Raw genomic sequence first — 16,965 nt, 5'->3', positions numbered from 1 at the left:
GTGGATTTTTTTTCCCTTTCTTTTGGTATTGTGATTTGTTTGTTTCCATTTCTTTTTTGTATGTGTGTGACACATTCTCTTTTGTGACTGTGGATGCCCAAGCTAAATACCCAAACGCGGGCTCAAGTGAAGGCACTCACTCCTGGCACCCCCTAACCTGTAAGTGAAGGCACTCACTCCTGTTCCTCCTGTCTGTGTCAGGACTTCAGGTAGATTACTCGTCTTCTAAAGACCTATCTGTCTTTGAGAGCTTCATTAGTTCAGTCTACTCTAGATTGTGCATATAGACTAGATGCCTTAAGATATGATAGGGGGGGAGGAATTTGGGGATTTAGCTCAGTGGTAGAGAGCTTGCCTAGCAAGCGCAAGGCCCTGGGTTCAGTCCCCAGCTCTGGAAAAAAAAAAAGATATGATACCGGAATAATACTATTTAGTGTCGGATTTAAGGATTTTTCTTTTTAATGGGTAATTTGCTATTTACTGAAATTTTTAATAACTTTTTAATGCTTAATAAACGATGCCATGTACTAGTTTGTGTCTTAGAAAACATGAAATTAATGCATAGATTTATAACTTGAGCAGCATGGTATACATTACTTGTCACAGGGCAACAAAGGGTCAGAAATGATAGTGTGTGGTGAGAACATTAGTGAAGCCTTGAGATCACTTAAATACATTTTCTCATCCCTTGCTCACACAGATACTCTAAGATCAGCAATGACAGTTTTCTGTTTAGTACCAAAGAAGAGCTTTTTATCTCAGATAATCTGTTTTTCTTTAAAACTTAACTCCTATAGGTGCTACATATGGATAAGGACACACTGTGATTTCCAATGTCTTGGCGTGGGTATTTTAGTGGAAAATACTATTTTCTACTTTTCAGTGTGAAAGAAAGTGGAACTACTACAGTACAAGAAACTGTGAGTCTTAAATAATGAGTGAAAGATGCCATCAGGCCTAGTTAAGTGACTCCTGTTTGCCAATGATGCTCCTAGTTATTGTTAATCCTGACTCAAGTTCTCCTACATCTGCTGCAGTGAATCCCCCATATATAAACAACAAAGGCAAGCAGACACTCTTAAGTTCCTTCCGCATATGTTTAGATGCTAATTCTCCCAAGTCAAAAAGAAACCCCCTTTCTAGCCTTTATTCACATACAGTCAGAAGGGTCTCCAGGCTTCCTTCCTGCTTCTACTTCAATCTTGAGAGATTCTCAATTCATTGGCTGCCTTCTTGAACTGACCTTGTGTCTTGTGGGTACCATTTCCCAAATAGCTCTTAATGAAGTCATACCATATCCTATCCCTCTTGATTCTCTGTGATTCCTGGTTTTCTCTTTCCTTTTTTATCTTCTATCAACTTCCCTTTCAAAAGTTCAGAATTTGTCTTTCCTAGTTCCTTTATGATTTTACTCCCTTTAGTGTCCATGTGTCCCTCATAATACATACATCCTTCCCCACCAGGCCTTGGCTTGCACTATAGAATTTATTCCCCTAACGCTAATCACAACTCACTTGGTGAAAACTCTGGACTCCATTCAGATATTTTTGGATACATCTTACAGAATGCATGCGCATGTAAGAAATGAAACCTAAAATGTAGTCATACTTAAAGAGTCAAGAAAAATGTTAGCTAGAGGTGTGGCTGAATTCAGTGATTCCAGAATATGAGTAGGCCCCAGGTTCTCTTGTTTTGTTAAGCCAATCCTCTGTGTTGGCTTCACTTGCAAATGCTACCTCTATGGAAAAAGAGCTTTTCATTCATTTTGTGCTTACGTGTTCTTTCATCTGGTGACCCCCCGGGGTAGGATCTGTGCCTCTTCTAGCTTATTACCAGACTTAATTTTGTTTTTTGATTGCCTTACATAAAGTACTTTTCAGCTTGGTAGTCAAGGCCTTTTCGATGGCCAAACCACAGTCATCAAAGTAGAAATTTAGTGCTTCATAAAAATTTCCTGGTAGAAAACGAAACAGAATAAAACAGTACATGAAAACCTCTGCTAACTTCTTCTCAAAGCAGATGGCTACAAATGCAGAGACCCACAGCTAGGGATTATACAGAAAGGGAGAGAGAAAAAAGGAAAAGGAGGGGAAAGGAAGAGGCAGAGACAGAGGGAGAGAAACAGAGACAGACCAAGATAGACAGAGACAGAGACAGAGAGACAGACAGAGATACAAACAGAGAAACTGACCAACCTTGAAATTGAAGCTCTAATTGAGATCAAATCTCTCCCCTCAGAGGTTAGGAAACCCATCTGAAGAGGAAAAGGAAAGAATGTATGTCTCACAAGGGATGGAGGACATTAGAAGAACAAGGCCTTCTAAATTAACTAAGCAAGGCACATATGAAGTCTCAGTGACTGAGGCAGCAAGCACAGGGTTTCCATGGGTCTATGCCGTAAAATATATATATCAGCTTTCAGTTTAGTATTTTGATTGGACTCCATAGTGTGTGTGAAAGAGTGGGTCTCTGATTCTTGTGGCCTCTCTTGGGCTGGTTTCCTTCTGTCGGTTTGCGTTGTGATCCTTTTTGTTTTATCTTATTATATTTTATTTTGTCATGTTTTATTGTTATCACTTAAAAGCTTGTTCTTATAAGGAGAGGCAAAAAAGGAGCGGATCCAGAGGGGAGGTGATGGGGGAGGAACTGGGAGGACCGGAGGAAGAGGAAAGTGTAATGAGGGTGTATTGCATGAGATAAGAATCTATTTTCAATAAGTGGGGGTAGGCGGAGAGTAAACTGCTAACTGTTCCATTGCTGTTCTGCGGGTTATAACGATTCATCCACTTTCACTGCAAAACCACAACCCTGATACCTAATGTGTGATTTCTTTTCTCCTACTCATCTTAAAAGATAGGGTTTTTTTGTTTTCTGCTTTGATAATGCTACTGCTACATGAAAATAATAATCTGAGCTGGAATACAGATTTATTAGATGTCTGCCTGTCGGTTCTATCTGCTAAAGATGAAATATGTTTTCTATTTGTTCTTGCTTCCCCAAATTTACTACCAGTATATATTGCAAGGATATATTGTCCATGGATGAAAGAATTCCACAACCCTACTTACCACTGTCTACTCTACTGTCCACGCTGGCACCTCACTGTCTTCATAACACATAAAACCATCATGGTAGTTACCTGAAATAAGCCAGAGCATTCACAGGATGAATTTCCTTCAAACTTGTTCCATCTCAGTATGAGCTCAAAGGCAAAGCAAACAACTATCTTCTTAATGTTGCACTCTTGTTTGAGAGAGTGCCTTGAGATGGAGAATTTCTTTGTCATAGAATAACAGTACTTGCCATCCCTTTAATATTTTTTTAATCTTATTTTTATATCTCACTGAAAGGTCTACTTTGAGTGTCTTCAAACTCAGTAGAAAGCCCCCCCCTTTCAGCAGTGAACCTTGTATGTGATTTTTTTCTTCAATTATGAAAATAGATTTGTTTACATTCCAGTCTCTCTGTCAAGATTGAGCTCCTCAGGGAGGAACATGCTTTGTTAGACTTATTAAGTGTTTATTGAATTCTATCCAGGGACAGTCACAATGTCTGGAACATTGTGTGAAAACAAATTTGCATTGAATAAATGCATGTAGGCACGAATGAAAAATGACTGCAGCCACAAATTTTGATCATCAGAAAATAGGAAAGCAGTGATGGACTTCTATTCATAACATGAAGAGGAGCCTCATTTTTAGGAAGTTTCAAGTAAAAGCCTTGATTTCCGATATTAATAATTTCAATAGCAACCACCATTTAGAATTTATATAAATATTTACAGTACTTTCATATCAAGAGCACTCCTTATTATGATGAAGGACAATACATCGTCATGACCTCTAGTGCCCTTGAGCTCAACAAGAGACACTTAGGAACATAATACATGTCATATAAACCACACTCATGCAACATGTTGGTGTACAACTAACTAAATTAATCTACCCCTCTCCTTGTCACTAAATATCATAATAAGAACTCTTCTCTGAGATTAGTCTAGAAAGGGAGAGCATCCTATTTTAATCAGTTATAAAAGTTCTCTTTCTTCAATCAAAGGGAGGTATTAGTGAAATGAATGAGAGTAATTAAATCTAATTTAGTCATGCAAATGAATTTAATTAAAAGAAATCCATCCTCTAATAACTTCAGGGGAAAATGGAGTTCCTTATGGAGTTTGAAATTTAGTTAAGCTCACAAGACACAATATCTGAACTGATGAGACCACACTGTTGTAATCTGCTTGTGTAAATATTGACACATGTAGCATTTAGTTTGTCTCACAGTGATAATACTTGCTCTAGGCTTCTGATGAAATCTGGCATTTGTAATTATTAAAAGATGTTTGTTAAAAATGCTCTTACCCAGCATGTTCATCCTATGATTTTTTTTCTGCAGCTTTGACCTTCAGGAAAATTCTTTTGACTAAAGAGACTTTAAGAAAATGAATTTAAGTTCAATGTTGGTTGATTGAGGGATGGAGCAGGTAGGTCTGGTGCCAAGTAAGGGAGGGTCCCTGTCCGAAGGATGCTTACAGTCTATTAACCATAATGTCTTCTGTGTACAATGATTTCAGGGATCTAATTTAAAACAAAATACAAAATCTGAATCCCATAGAGAATAAACAGGACTTCATGAGAAAACACAAACCATGACACTTATTCAGAATGACTATAAAGAAGTAGGAAACTCTCCACTAATAGAGAACAATTTGAGCTGTTCTGGAAGAAAAGACTTCGCAATTTTAACCTGTGTGTGTGTGTGTGTGTCTGTGTGTCTGTGTGTGTGTGTGTGTGTGTGTGTGTGTGTGTGAGAGAGAGAGAGAGAGAGAGAGAGAGAGAGAGAGAGAGAGGGGAGTGGGGAGGAGAAGGCATCAAAAGCATCAGTAGGAAAGGTTCAGGCTTTGTTCTAAACTGTCTCAGTCTGATGAGTTACAGCTAGCCTCAGATAAGAAGGGGGAAGATTTAGGATTCTCATCTGTAGACACAGAAATGGAAAGGGTTTAAACCTCTTGGTTTAACTGTCATTTCTAATGAGTAATCTGATTAAAACTTCAAGCAAATTTGTTGCTGTGGAAACATGAAGGTAACAACAAAGAGAGAATGCAAATTAGTTCCCAACCTGTGGGTCATGACCCCTTTCGGGTCACATGACCTTTCCACAGGATTTGAATATCATATATCCTGCATTTCAGACATTTACATTATGATTCATAACAGTAGCAAAATTACAGTTAAGAAGTAGCAATGAAAATAATTTTACGGCTGGGGGTCACCATAGCATGAGGAACTCTATTCAGGGGTTGTTGCAGCATTAGGAAGGTTGAGAACCACTGATGCTACACTGATGCCTTCCGTGGCCCGTGACTTTCTAAGATGGGTGCCTGGGTGGATAGTGTGGTGCTCACCTAATTAGAGAGCACAGTCAGTGCAGTGAAACCCCATAAAATCCCCCCAAGCCTGTAGTATAGGAAGGGCAACCCCTGCCTTATCCACCCTCCTGAACTTATTCTGCTTTTCACTTCCTGTTACCCACCTGTCACACAGCCATCTCTCTTAGAACAGTGGCTTCATGTTTATTAAATATAAGCCCTGTGAAGTATTTACAATTTGTATTAATCTTGCAGTAACTGAAAATTTTATGATGCACATTTTCTAAATGTTTATGTGTTGTGTGTGCCCCTGTGTGCCCATGTGTGTGTGTGTGTGTGTGTGTGTGTGTGTGAGTGAGTGTGTGTGTGAGTGAGTGTGTGTGTGAGTGAGTGTGTGATACATGTGGCTATGCATGGCATGGAATTCATATGGAAATTAGAGGACAGTTCTGTGGATCCAGTTCTCTCCTGTTCTCCCACCTTTTCAGGATATATATTGTGTGGCACAGATTCCCTACCTTTCTTCCCCTTCCACTGATATGGCTGGAGAGCATTAAAAGTGTAATGGGTTTAGCCTGAGATTTCAGGCTTTATTTGTTACTGTGGCTTCACTTAATGTAATTAAGTTGCAGAGTTCTGGGTAAGAAAGAGGTGATAGTTGCCAAACTGGATCACAGAAGGAACTGTTATTACAGATATTTTTCAAGTATGTAAATCTTGGATTTTACTCAGTCAGTTCCCATCACCCAACAGCGGGTCACTGAAGTGGCCATGCTCTGGTTTGCTTGGTGATCACTATCTCTTTGTGAATGTGTTCTGTGTAGAAGGAGGCCCTCATCATATTTAACAGTCTTGTGGCACACAGTCTGTATTTTGGGAAGAGTGAAAGTACCTTTTGTCTTGATCAATTCCAATATAACCACTACTGTCAATCTCTCTAACAACTTCTTCACCAACTCCAAGTCCAAGGTGTGGTTGGAAAACACCTAAATGATGCTTTGGGCTAGGCCTGTGACACCTGCTCTAAAATCAAACAGGGCATCTGCAGTGGATGGAGTCTATGGTGAGGAAAGGAATCCTATGGTATAGCAATGTACACATAAAAGGGGACCTGACGCTGATGACACCCACACCGATTCATTACTTTACTTGAACGATGCCATTATAGGATTGGTTTATCTCTTCACTCTTATCCTGTATGGAAACCCTAATCATCTTTTTGGCGAAGCAAAATGTTTACATTCCAGCATAGGAGTTTAGAGATGAAAATGAACTCATGAATTGGTTGTCTCTATTGGGCCCAGGTTTTGAGGGTTCAACATATCTTTTTTTTGTGTGTGTGTTGAATATTAGAGAAATAAGCAAGGGTGAACTTTAGTCTTAATCAACAACCTTTTGTTGTTGTTGTTTTCTTCTAATTTTATGTTTCTCCCTGGATTCTGACTTGAATTTTTATTCTAAAAATACCCATTTCCTCCAGTTATAAGTCAGCCTTTCTTAACACAATGCTCATTAAAGAATCAGCCATCAGTCAGAGACAATCACTGACCCCTAATAAATTATAATGTTATAGATTGCTCTATAACTACCCACCTGATCAAATTTGAACTAACAAAGTGTTTCCTTGGATTTTCAGAGGTAACCTAAGAAGAAAGATGTTTTTCTCATCACCAAGATAGGAGAAAATATAATGCCCACTCATGCATGGACATGCACTGGCATATGTACACATACACACACACACACACACACACACACACACACACACACACAAGCACACACATGAGCACATCCATTGTCTTTTCATCAGCAACAGTTCTCAAGGGTTTTTAAAATTAGCTTTTGCTTTTAATCGAAGTCTTACGTTTTGCAAAATAAAAAAAAATAAATAACTGATATTATTCCCAAATACTGTCTCCACACACAGAGCATTTCTCACTAGTAATGACCCAAGCCCAGGTGGAGTATTTACAGCTAAGGGATCTCTGTGCTATGTCAGTACCGGTGCGTAGTTGACACCATAGGTCCTGCATGCATCATGGTTTGGATAGATTTATGCATTGTATCCATTATTACCATTGAGAATAATGTCACTCCCCTATAGCTCTCCTATATGTTGGCTGTCAATCACTCCCTTTTCTGAGGCCATAAAATGGTATTCTTCTATGTCTATAGGTTTCCCTTTTCATATTGACATTGTTGTGGCATTATGAAATAATAATTATACACACATATAGTTTTAATTGTATGCCTTTATTTAGTCATATGCATTTATGTTTCTTCTGCAACATTTCATGTGCTGAGAAGTCATCTTCTCATGGCACTAAATGATGTTTCAGTGCCTGTGTGTACCAAGTATCTCTGTTCACACACAGAGGGACATACCTGAGTTGCTTCCAAAATATGACAGTTTATGGTAAAGCTGCCACAGAATGTCTTCCTACAGGATTTTAGGTGGACATGCTTTCAAGTCATCTGAGCACATACTACGGGATGTGATCACTCACTTAGAACATGGCTTTGTTGTAATTTTGTACTATGTTTTCAATGACCTTCGAAGTTGGCTGCATTATCTTGTAATCTCATTGACAGTGGATGACAGTTCCCATCGCTCTGTATCCTCTCTAACGTGTGACCTCCTCGATGCTCAGATCTTTGCCACTGTCTACGCATGATGTCTCGTTTCACCTTGGAATTTTCAAAGGATAAGTGCAGCTGAGCACCACTCTCACACTTGGTCAACTGTATACCTTCACTGGTGTTAACATCTCCATCTGCTTTTAAACAGGGTGTCTATTTTGTTATCATTTGGTGACAAATGTTCTTTGTGCGTTTTTATAGACTTTTGCATATTGACCTTGTGTCCTCATGTCTTAGTCATGGGAATTCTTTGTTTTCAGTGATGGAAGGTTTTGTTCCATTTCGACTTTGGTACATTTATTTCTTTCTTGCTCTGTTATTTTTTAATGAATTTTAACTAAACAGTGAAGATGAATAATGAGAATAGCTATCTGTCTGCATCCTGATCTTAGGGAGAAAAGACTTAGACCTTCGACATTGACTGTGATAGCCATAGGTGTTCTTAATGAGCAAATGTCTCTGGATTGAAGAAGTTCCCTTATATTCTCAATTTGCTTAAAGTATTTACCATTAATGAAAATTAAGCCACATCAAAGCATTTTCTTACTTCAGTTGGCATGGTAATATCACATCTTCTCCATATTCTGATACTGTGACTTACATTGATTAGCTAATCAACACTATATAGTAATAGTGTATATGATGGAGAAAGGCTATTTTGTTATAGCACACAGTCAAAGTCATATATTCTTGGATTTGGTTTAAAGCACTGATTTACTTGGTTCATCTGTAGTTTTGTGTGCTTGCAAAGCTTTCATTTTCTTCATTAAGAAATTCAGCTTAATAAAACAAGTTAGGATATTCTCCTCCTCCTGTTCTTAGAAGTTATTGTCTGGCCTTGCATTGTCTACAACACTTTCCCTCTGAACTATGTTTTTCTCTCTATATTTGGTAGGATATACTCACAAGCCCACCTGGGCCTGAGGATAATTGGGGACAATGTATTTAATTGCAACTTTTTTTTTGCTTAAAGCAAGTAGAATTATTCAGTTTCCTTGTGTCATCTATGATGGATTTTGGCTGTTTTCAAATTTTTGAGGAATTGACCCACTTCATGTAAACTATCAAATTTATTACTACAGATTTCCCTACGGTGTTCCTGTATTGTCCCTCTGAGCTGTGATGTGTCTATATTGGTATACTTGCTTTATTCTGCGTATTATTACTTTTTAATCTTCCCTTACATTTTATTTGTAACTTCATTTTTCTTATAAACTTCTTATCTTATTAGTGATGGATCATTCAATATGTTCTTTAAATTTTAAATAAATTTTGATTTATTTGAAACAGGTTCTCATGTAGTTCATGGAAGTCTCCATGTATCCAAGGTAACCCTAGAACTCCTACTTCTCAAACGCTGGGATTAGAGATTTGTGTCACCGTCACTGCTGAGAAACACACTAAAATTGATGCATACTCCCTCCATTTCTTTTAGTCCTTAATTCTTGACATTCTAAGTTACTTCCAGTATGATTTCTCTTGGAGCAAATTCCCTCAGTAGTTCATTTTAGCAGGGCACAATGGCATCATACCTTCTTTGTTTCCTTTTATATGAATATTTCTTATTTTCAGCTATTGGTTCGTTTTCCTGGGTTCTGCATTTCTAGCTTTTTACCCTCAACTTGTTCCAGTTCTCTTTGTTCCCCGAGATTCTCCCGGGTTCCCTTATGATCAGAAATTGCATACTATATCTTTAAATCATGTGCATATAAATTACACATGATGTAAAATGCTGAGTCTTATTTGAAGACAAGGAAGGTTGAAACTTCTAGTGTTTGCAGGCCTATCTGCTTAGATCAGACATCCAGTTTTTACATGCTTTCCGTGAGCTGTTATTCCTTTGTCAATTTACTTTTTGAAGTCTTTGTAGTACTGTTCAGACTCTGCACATCTACCCTGCTGAGAGGCTATTTCTAGAATTTTTCTATCCATGTCTCAGTCTTCAGTAACTTCCTTAGCTTCACGTCCATTACCATATAGTGGAGAGTGAGCTGAGTAAGTCACATGACATTTTGAGTTGTTGTGCCAACCCCCTGCCTCACTGTGTTCATAGAAGTTTCTTCTCTGAAGGCCTGGACTCCCCTACCTTTTAGTCTTAAAGTCAAAACATGAGTTATCTTGATTGTTACATCCTACCTGTGGCTCAAGCCTAGACGTCAAAGAACTCAAAGGAATGATTATATGTATGTTTAAACAACTCAAACGAGACAAAGACAAGAACAAATAAAATAAGAAAGTTAATTCAAGATTAAAACAGAATTCAAGAGAGAGAGAGAGAGAGAGAGAGAGAGAGAGAGAGAGAGAGAATTATGAAAAAGAAACCAAATTGAAATGAGGTTGGGAATAAAAAAAATCCAGTAAGCCAAATAAAATCCTCATTGACAAATGAGTCATATGAAAAACAGAGTATCAGGGCTAGAAAACAACATAGAAAAAAATGGATCATTCATTCAGCAAAAGCCAATGGTAAATTTATATTCATGAATGAAGCCTGAGAGAGTTTGGAAACCCATGAGAAGACCCACAGTTTGGATTATGGGCCTTGCAGAAGGAGAAGAATTCTATATAAAAGTCATTGGATTTAATTTGGATAAAATTCCATTTTTTTCACATCTAGGGAAAAGGATACTCATACAAGTTCAAGAGTCTGCCAGAACTCCAAGTAGACAGGACAAAATGTAATTTCACTATGATTAGTGAAATTTCATCAAAGCATTAAAAACAAGAAATAATGAAATGGTACTATAAGTCATTTACAAAGCACATGTGTGTGTGTGTGTGTGTGTGTGTGTGTGTGTGTGTGTGTTCTGAGATTTGGGAAAACGTAGAGAGCCACTGCTCTTCATTCTGTGTTGAGATTCTGAAGAACTAGGTCTAATACCAAGTGAAGACAGGGGAAGGATTCCTTAGCAATAGGATGAGTGGGTGACCTTGCCAATGATAGTGAGGACAAGCCAGTGAAGGGTAAAAGCTTCTTCCTTCTCACATGTTTTTGTTGTTGTTGTTGTTGTTGTTGTTGTTGTTGTTGTTTTGTTTTGTTTTGTTTTGTTTTTTGTTTTTTTTTTTTTGTAGGCTACCAGTAAAACATGTGGTCCAGATTTAGGGTGGGTTTTCCACCTGAGAAGATCCAATCAGTTGGAGGCATGCCCAGCTTCTTGGGGCCACTTTAGTTAATTCCAGATGTAGTCACTGACAACCAAGATTAACCATTAAACTTGCTATGTGACTCTGTTTTTGTAGAGAGAATAAGAGGAAGGAAATCGGAATTGGAGAGTGTTATATGCATGTGATTCTCCTTCTGTTGTGCCGATTGGCCAAGGACTCACGGTCCTCTAGCCTTGGCCTCGTGAGTGTTTGATTAAGGTGTGTGCCATCTGTACAGCTCTGTCTGTTGTTTGAAAGGAGACATTATAGCACGTTTGTGTGATAAGATGGGAGCTCAATTAAAGGGAAAATTAGGGATACTTACTCTAGTGGTATCTGTTAATGGACAAGTTCTTAAAGAACTTGTGTCTTTCAGGATCCAAAGAGTTACAGTACAATTTATCAGCTAGACTCAGGTTTTTTTTGGGGGGGATATTATATTGGGACTATCCAGAACTAGGGGTTCTCAGTAATCTAGGATGTAGGTCCTGAAATGAAACCGAAGTGGGCAGGAAAACTAACAGGGGCTTAAAGCAACGGAAACAACTGCAAGGAATCATTACCATATTTAGCTGTTGAGATGCAAGATTGAGTAGTTTAATTAAGATTGGGTTTCTGCCAAGTAGGCACAATGAAGGCAGTAGGCAAGGTAGTTAAATGGTAACTGTATACAAGGGGGTGATTGCCGTGATGATCCATAAATAACAACTAATTAAGGAGAGAAGTGAATAACCAAAGGGAATAAGTGCGTGAGGGCATGCACACGTGCATACACATGTGCACACACACACACACACACACACAGAGAGAGAGAGAGAGAGAGAGAGAGAGAGAGAGAGAGAGAGCGCACTAGCTAGCCTTGGATCCCAGGGGGAATGAAGGTGTGCTTGGGCTTGAGTTCAAATGTGGCACTTAGAATAGCTGGCATGAGGCAGAACGCTAGGGAATCTGTCTTGGAATTGAGAGGGTAGAGGCATGCAGTAGGATACATGGCTGAGGTAGGAAGCAGAGTCATGGCAGAGAGATGTAGGAGCTGATTGGTACCTGTGTTCCCTCAATCCTTAGTCACAAGTCATCTTTTCAGTGAGTCTTTCTGTGACCACTGTTCTCACATTCCAAACGTCTACCCCTCCTCCCCTAACATACCCAAAACCTACACAGTGCATACTGACAGTAATGGGGGTAGGTTTATTCTTTTCTTATTCATAGCACCTATTATCTGAAATAGTATGTTTTAGCTCTGTGGATTAATTAACCTTTCTATTTAAATGTCTCGGTAAAGACAGAAGTGCTACTGGTTTTGCTTTGCTCCAATAGCATCTGCTGTTCAAGGCAGCTTAGATATTGGGCTGTGGTGATACAATTTTATTAAAATATCTCTTACGTTCTAAGAGACTGGAACTTTTGGCAGCCCTCACAGCCCAGTTAATAGTATTTCTTGGGGCCACTTAAGACATAGCCTATAGCCTGCTGTCTACTCAGCTTTTGGTTTAAGCTGCCTTTAAGAGAACAAGGTAACAAGCTAGCCTACTTGCCTTGGATTTCCCCATGTAATGATAACTATACTCTTAAGTTCTGTATTCTTCCATGCCTCTGAAGCAGACAGCAATTCATGTGTGCATGTGTATGCATGTGTGTGTATGCATGTGTGTGTGTATGTGTGTGTGCATGTGTTTGTGCACATGTGTGTGCACATGTGTGTACGTGTTTGTGCACACATGTGTGTACATGTGTGTGCACGTGTTTGTGCACATGTGTGTGCACATGTGTGTGCACACGTGTGTGCACGTGTGTGTGTGTGTGTTGTGGCAATCATTTGCTAAAAAACAGCAAACAGGGTCAAATGTGTCTTATACAATAAATAGGTCATAAATGTTGAAAATATTGCTGGATGATGGTATATTTGCAGTATTGAGTGCTTTAGAAGCAGAATCAGTTGTGGTCAGATGGACTAAATCACTCAATCTTTTATAAAATTCTACCAAAGACAGGTGAAAGTATCCCTCATTCTTTTTCAGGTCCTGTGCTGTTCAATAAACACAAGGTAAAGCCCTGTATTGATTTACAATATAGACATGGGCAATAGGGTCAGATCAGACAATAGACACACTATGGACAAGCCAGCTCTCAAAAATGACAGGTATATGAAAGACACCCAGAGAGAAATAAAGGCCTCACCTATGTGCTTTCTCTTGTATTAAGAAGATACTGTGATAACTCCCTTCACTGCAGCTATAGTGTATAAATATCCATGAGGACCCCTTCTTTACTACTCTATTTCCGTGCTCATATTTCCACAATGTGGGTATGGTCTCAACAAGTACCACATGGTGTTCTCCTGGACCGCCCAACTTACCACTCCTAATTTCCCTATATTTTTGTAGTTTGCATAGCTTTGAAAATTGTCCAATACACTAAAAAAATGTGCCTATTTAATACATTGCTTACTTTATGGACTCCCCATGTCTCATGCAGATGATGAGCTCTATAAATAAGGAGACCTTCGCTGTTTGCAACCTCAGTCCTTGAAACAACTCCCGGCCATTTCTCATAAGTGAACACCCTGCATGTGAGGTTGAGTGCTGAGAATCTTGAGCCATACCATTTGAACAAGTTTTTGTTCATAAACAGGATGCAAAAGATGTGTCGAGATGTGGGGTTGCTGATGTAAATGGATGAGATGGAGCTCTAAATGGAAGCTAAACATAGCTTGGGACAGGGGACATAGAGAACTTTATCTGAGAGCTGTGGGAATGGGGGAAGAGGATCTTGACAGGTATGATGCAAAAATGTCTATGTTGTTCTCAAGTCTTTGTATATCTTCATAATGTAGAAGTTTATCTCACTGTCCGATTACTTCATTAAGTAATATGAAACCTTCTTAGGTATTTTATGGCCAGGACTAGCTTCGCTTATAATCATATCAATTGGCCTGGAAGCCTGGTGTACTCTTTAAACCTCTGCTGAATTTATAATTCAGTCAAGGAAAGTACTTCATGTTTATTGACATATTGAGTACATAATCCAAAATAAGCACTGATTGGTTTTTACGAAGCTTTTGGAATGGGCATTATTTGCTAGAAATATTTCTTAATAACTTTTTTTTAAAAGAAAGGGCTCGATGGATGCCCTAGTGTAGGGGAATGCCAAAGCGGGGAGGCAGGAGGAAGTGGGTGGGGGAGCACCCTCTTAGAAGCAGGGGAGTGGGTTCCAGAGAGAAAACCAACAGGGAAAGGGGATAACATTTGAAATGTAAATAAATAAAATATCCAATAAAAACAAGACACTTAATCTGGTATATGTGTTTCCCCAAGAAAAAAATAGTCACAATAATCGTCTTAAAAAATAGGAATGAAGTGGAGGAGATATGTTGTCATTTTAAAACTTTTCGCTTTGTTTTCCTTTAGGAAATTCTCCATCTTGCAGGATATGGTGAGTCTCATCTTGCAGGAGTGGTGGCAGGACCTCAGAATGCACAGAAAAATGAAGTTTGGTGAACCTCTTACTTACAAGATACCTAGTCTCTCCTTTTCACACAACTAATCACCTTCGTTCACTTTTGCATTCTTAGAACTATGCATTTTCCTCAGACTGACATACCAAGGACTTAGCTCTATGGGCCTGAAATAGATTCTATCTTTTCCCATCCGTTTGTTGCAGCTTCTCATTAAGTAGTGAATGAGAGTCACATGTATAGAGCAGTGCCAAACTTGTTTCTGAGATTTGGATTGGTTTTGAAGAGTCCCAACATTCCCACCATGCGCAGATAGATGCCACACCCATGTACATATCAATTATAGCTTCCATGGAGTAAGATTCTCTGTCCTATAATGATAAGGTTTCCTTTCTCCCGAGTATCCACTTGCAAAGTTGTGCAAGATTCCCTTTCATGCTTTAAACTGGCAAACGGTGCTGCTTGTCTCACAGAATGAAAGTCGACCCAGATGTGGATTTGATTAATAGAAGCTTACTAACTGTGGCTAATTACTGATAATGATAGTATCACAAGGCAGCCTCCTCATCAATGTCACCTTGGTCTTTTCTGGATGCTAGGATGGAAAGAAAGTCTACCTGCCACCCTCCCCTAGTCAAAATGAAAACAGGGTTAGTTTTAAACCTTGCTCTGAGTGGTCATGAACACAGACTCAATAACAATTAGCAACCTGGAAGAAGAAAGGTGGCATTTAGAGCCCTGTGGGAACTTCAGTCCTGTAGACACTGTAAGGTGTCACAGTGAGGACAGATTAGTCACACAAGAGCTAATATCGAAAATCTCAGAGTAGTGGTTAGTGACCTTATAGTCATTTTCCTTTAACACTTAGAGCTCCATTTTAATTGTTTCTGTCTCCTAAAAGCAGGGGAACAGAGTTAATGTGCCAAGAATAAAAGTGGAAATAAATGTATTTTCCTGTCAGAATAGCCTGTTAATAGAGGTGAAACCCTTAGCATTTCTGCCTTTCCCCATGGATTCCTTCTTCCATAGTATATATTGTGTGGTGGTTTGTATTTGCTTGCCCCAGGGAGTGGCACTATTAGGAGGTGTGGCCTTGTTGGAGTGAGTGTGTCACTGTGGATGTCTGGGCTTAATAACCTAGTCCTACCTTCCTGGAAGTCTTCCAGTCAAGGAGTCTTCCACGAGCAGCCTTCAGATGAAGATGTAGAACTCTCACCTCTTCCCAACACCGTGCCTGCCTGGAGGCTGCCGTGTTCCCACCTTGATAATGGACTGAACCTTTGAACCTGTAAGCCAGCCCCAATTAAATTTTGTCCCTATTAGAGTTGCCTTGGTCATGTTGTCTGTTCATAGCAGTAAAACCCTAAAGCATATTGTTTCTAAATAAAAGAATATTTCAAGGGAAGCCCTCTAAAGATGGGAAAATGGATAATTCACAATCTGCTGACTATCCCTTGGAGAGCCCTTTATTAACCTTCTAAAAGAATAGATGGAAAAAAACATATAAAGACAGGCATGAAGTTAAAAAGAACTAACACCCACATTGCCTGCCCCACAGATAGCTAGTTCAGAAATTCTTGTGTACATGGGAGAGTCTCTATCTTAAAAAAATAAGGTCATGGGAAAGCATTAGAAATGATAGTCATCTAACTCTCAAATTGTCTACTGTATCACTGTAATTGTTTGGTATGATATACTTAATGTCACTAAATCATCATGTGCTTTTTAAGCTTAATGAAGCTGGCTCTGGGAGTAAGGAATTCTTTCCTCATCATAGACTCCAGCTTGTCTCCAAGTTTGCCTGTGCCTGAGCATGCTGGTACCCCGTCCTGGGGCTTGGAAAAGGGAAAGGCAGAGGGAATGAGGAGATGAGACTTATTCGTTGAGCTGTTCAGTCCAAGAGTCTCAGCCAGTGCAATGGGACCTCCCTAGCAATTTCTGCTGGATGTTATAAGTACGTGAATCTCACATTGCCCACTTTGCAATAATGTCTATTCTTCTGGAATGATATTGTGATTATTACGAAACAAAAGATAACAGGTTGGCCCATCTCTCAGCTCTCATCAGAACTGCTTCTTTCTAAAGTAGAGGTAAATTTATACAAGACCCACAACCAGTCAACATGCAGAGGGTAGAGACTGTAGGTCACATGTCACTAAATGGGCAGCTACCCATCGATCGCAGAAATCATCATAGGTGGGGGAAGAAAGATCAAATGATCCAGAGGTAGTGCATTTCTGCAGGGAGGCTGTGACTGCATGTACAAGGGCTACATGAGCCAACCAAACACCCATCATGGACGCTGTGGTGGGAGGCTTATGACATTTCACTGCTAACTGAGGATTTATTGATAACTGAT

The 16,965-nt window shown here is 39.2% G+C and overlaps 1 long non-coding RNA gene across 2 annotated transcripts in view; it reads left to right on the top strand.

Annotated features, from left to right (window-relative positions):
- LOC102554702 (uncharacterized) overlaps window positions 1-15,929 on the top strand; it is a 237,821-nt gene extending 221,892 nt beyond the window's left edge. The window contains exons 3-4 of one of the 2 annotated variants that reach the window (XR_015636877.1): window positions 13,171-13,196; window positions 14,560-15,929. This is a non-coding gene — a long non-coding RNA (uncharacterized LOC102554702). The remainder of the gene's footprint in view (window positions 1-13,170; window positions 13,197-14,559) is intronic. The other variant, XR_015636876.1, reaches the window with a different exon arrangement.
- Window positions 15,930-16,965: the final 1,036 nt, after the last annotated feature.

Source organism: Rattus norvegicus, chromosome 14 (genome assembly GCF_021556685.1).
Source record: "Rattus norvegicus strain SHRSP/BbbUtx chromosome 14, alternate assembly SHRSP_T2T, whole genome shotgun sequence".
Classification (NCBI taxonomy): Eukaryota; Metazoa; Chordata; class Mammalia; order Rodentia; family Muridae; genus Rattus; species Rattus norvegicus.
The sequence above is the reverse complement of the archived record's forward strand: the minus strand, read 5'-3'. Positions and strand labels throughout refer to the sequence as shown.